This window comes from Gossypium arboreum, chromosome 4, assembly GCF_025698485.1.
Source record: "Gossypium arboreum isolate Shixiya-1 chromosome 4, ASM2569848v2, whole genome shotgun sequence".
NCBI lineage: Eukaryota > Viridiplantae > Streptophyta > Magnoliopsida > Malvales > Malvaceae > Gossypium > Gossypium arboreum.
In genome coordinates this window covers 3,561,748-3,565,266 of record NC_069073.1, presented here as the reverse complement: position 1 = coordinate 3,565,266, position 3,519 = coordinate 3,561,748, and the positions used below count along the sequence as shown (strand labels likewise).

Sequence of the window (3,519 nt, the reverse complement as noted above, 5' to 3'; positions counted from 1 at the left end):
TGGAAAGAATTTTACTTATGATGATAGAAAGGCTCACTTACTATAGGACCGCTACCAAACAACAAGCTGGAATTTACTGTGGTACTTTAGGATGTTGTACTTATCAGAAATAATGGAAATGCAAGCCCTGATGGCCGGGACAGCCCAAATGAGCATGAAAGAAAGAGATTAAAGAAGATCGTATCGTTTAAAGACCTTTAAAGTGGAGATTAGCTATGCTGCGAAGATACCCATGCAAGCAATTCGAAATGTTCTGTGGAGGCAGAAATTTAAAGACTCTCAAGAAGCACCGAGGATGTTTGATATCATTTTAAGGCAATATGCTGCGAAGCTGGAATGCCTACTTGTTCGCCAATCTTTCTTTCAAGGTAATCAGAGCAACTTCACAGACATTGGAGGAGGTGTCTTTGGCTGTAGAGCTTACTTCATAAGTGAAGCCGTAATTCAAATTCAAGAGATAGCTGATCATTTATAGATATTGGTAGAAAGGGCAAGCATGTTGAGCACCAATATGAGCTACAGTCAGATCGTGGTCGAAAGTTAGCTTTGTTATTAGATAGGGTTAAGACTCTGGGCCTACGGGTGAAAGCGTATTTGTAATTCATTTTATGAAAATATTTTTGTTCCTTAAATAACGTTTTTTAAAATGAAACTGAATTAGAATCGATATCCTTTTGCATTCATGCATTTGCATCTCATAGCATTTCATCACATCATATGCATTCGAAGTTATAGAAAGACCCTAATTAGTTAAAGTTATTAAAAAGAGAAAGAAAAAGAGAGCGAAAGAAGAGGGTCACGGCTGAGTGAAAAAGAAATTGAGGGGGAATTAATGACGTTCCCTTACATATCCTCGAATTTTGTGTTAGGAGGGATAGCTTACCAGGAGAAGAGGGTGTTTGGAGATGAAAATCATCCCATCAATGTCATACATGAGGAAGGCACTGAGCAAAGAAACCTTGAGGGCATTCACCCTTACGAACCGAGAAGTTCTTTAAACAATTGGACTGCAGAAGAACTTCCTGTAATCTTTAGGAATTTTACAGAGTAATATTCAGAACACTCTTATTGCTCTAAAACCTAGGAGTAATGAGATTTCTTTTGAGAAGTGGGCTCATGTTCAGACATTTTTATTTTCAATAAAACAAACTTTTATTATTTATCCGAGTAAATACCCTTTCATTCTGATTCTTTTGACCTTTGACATTCTTTATAAATTTTTATTTCATGTAAATAGTCATTTTTGAATTCATTTATTCCTTGTATATTATTTTGTGTGCCTATCATAGATCCCTAGATATCAATGACACGAGCAACGATACTACAGATTCAAAGTTCCTTTTGAGTGCGATATGTGTTTAGAGGAATCTTAGTACTTTGAAGGTGACAGAAATTGTGACTTGTTTTTGTTGAAAATGGTTTTTACCCCATGAAGTGGTGGTAGGAAATATAGCCTTAGAGGAAGGAAAGATTGTGAAATTGGAATTAGCTGAGGAGACAATACAAGACCTTGTTGAGACTATTATGGGAATTCAAAAATGTGGTCCAAAAACGCATGCAGGAGGATTTGCAATTGCCAGAATAAACATGAGGTTTTGGGGCACTGTTGGTCCACCATGAAAAGGGATCGCATCAGTTGTACAATGAATGCCAAATTTAAAGGAGTCAAGACTTATGGGGCATGTATGTTATGGGCCTGAGCTCGTCAAAAGTTTCAAGCTGACAATGACTCATCTTTGTGGATGTCAACTATTCCATTAAGAGGGGGAGATAGCTTCATATGCCAATATTACCAAGTCAAAAGTCATCCATTTCAAAAAAAAAAAAAGAGAGATTATATATAACTGCACAATGCCAAAAGTTTGCAGTCTGTTCAAAGATAATGCACCATACCACAGTACAACAAAGGTTGCCAAAAGAAAAGAAAAAGAAGGAAAAAATAAATTACAGAAGAAGATCGAGACTGGTAAAAATTGGAATAAGAAACTACCGCCTACTCTCTATACTTACGCTGGGGCAAACACCTTCAATTCCAGTTGTTTCAAAGGTTCCAACCATCATCCTTGGAATGGGTGCATTGTTTGGCTTTCCTGAGTAGTCTGATGTACCGTCAATAGCTGCGACGGTTAGCTCCAGGCGGTGGCCATTGATTTCCAGCTATGGAGCATCAGGCCGTACATAGTCTCTGAAGCTTAAAATGATAGATTCTTTCTTCAAAACCAGTTTCTGACAAAGTGGATGACAGTATCATGAAGGAAGCTCTCTTAGACTTCTATACAAGTTCAGGGAAGAGGAAACTTGATCAAATCATTATTTTCAGGGATGGGGTTAGTGAGTCTCAATTCAATCAAGTTTTGATCAAGTTATTGAGGCTTCCAAGTTCCTTGACGAGAAGTGGAACCCTAAAGATTGTTGTTATTGTTGTACGAAAAACCATCATACCAAGTTTTTTCAGCAGGGATCTCCTGACAATGTGCTACATGGTACTGTCATTGACAACAAAGTATGCCATCCAAAGAACAATGATTTTTACCTTGGTACCCATGCTGGAATGATTGGAATCACGAGGCAGACCCACTATCATGTTCTCTTAGACCGGGCTGGGTTTTCGGCTGATGATCTACAAGAGTTTATTCATTCTCTATCCTATATGTATCAAAGGAGCACCACAGCCATATTTTTTGTGGCTCCTATTTGCTACGCTCATTTGGCAGCTTCACAGTTGGGGGCAATTTATGAAGATTAGGGATGCTTCAGAAACATCATCGAGTCATGGTGGGATGTATGCTTCAGGAGTAATCTCTGTACCTCAGCTTTCCAGGTTGAAGGTTAAAGTCAGCAACTTCATTCTTGTCTGCTGAGAATCATTGAACCATCTTTTTGTAGGGTTTGACAAACAACAGCCAGGACTGCTGCTAGGGCAATCCCTTTCATGGGTTTATGAATCAAGATTTTTCCTCCAAGCTTTGATGAAGTCAAGAATTGAATACCTCTAGTAAACTTAACTTGAAAGTATTCATCCTAAGCAAATGTACCAAGAATGGATGACACAGACTTATGACAAAGAAGGTTCGTCCAAAAGAATTTCATAAAGAAAACCTTGTGCTGAAAGAGATCCTTCCCATGTAAAAGGATGCCGAATTGGGAATGGTCATATGTTGCGAAGAGGGCTTTCTCTAGAGGTGAACTGATTTTGACAAGAAATGGTGTAACGCCCCCATGCCCGAAACCATCACCGGAGTCAAGCTTGAGGTGTTGCTAAACTTATCTTACCTTTTAAACAACTCTAAATCACTTATTTTAATTTTCGGAATAAACTGTTTTTCTGCGTCATGGTTACTTAAAAATTCATTTCTCGAGTTTCAAAACTCGAAATTAAGATCCGTAAATTTTTCATGAAACTAGACTCATATATATATCTACTAATTTTTTTCTAGAATTTTTGACTTAGCCAATTAGTACAGTTTATTAGTTAAAGTTTCCCCTGTTTCAAAACTCGACTGCACTGACCTCTTCTTA

The 3,519-nt window shown here is 37.9% G+C and overlaps 1 pseudogene; it reads left to right on the top strand.

Annotated features, from left to right (window-relative positions):
- Window positions 1–232: 232 nt before the first annotated feature.
- On the top strand, window positions 233–2,861 carry LOC108459239 (protein argonaute 4A-like; annotated as a pseudogene).
- Window positions 2,862–3,519: the final 658 nt, after the last annotated feature.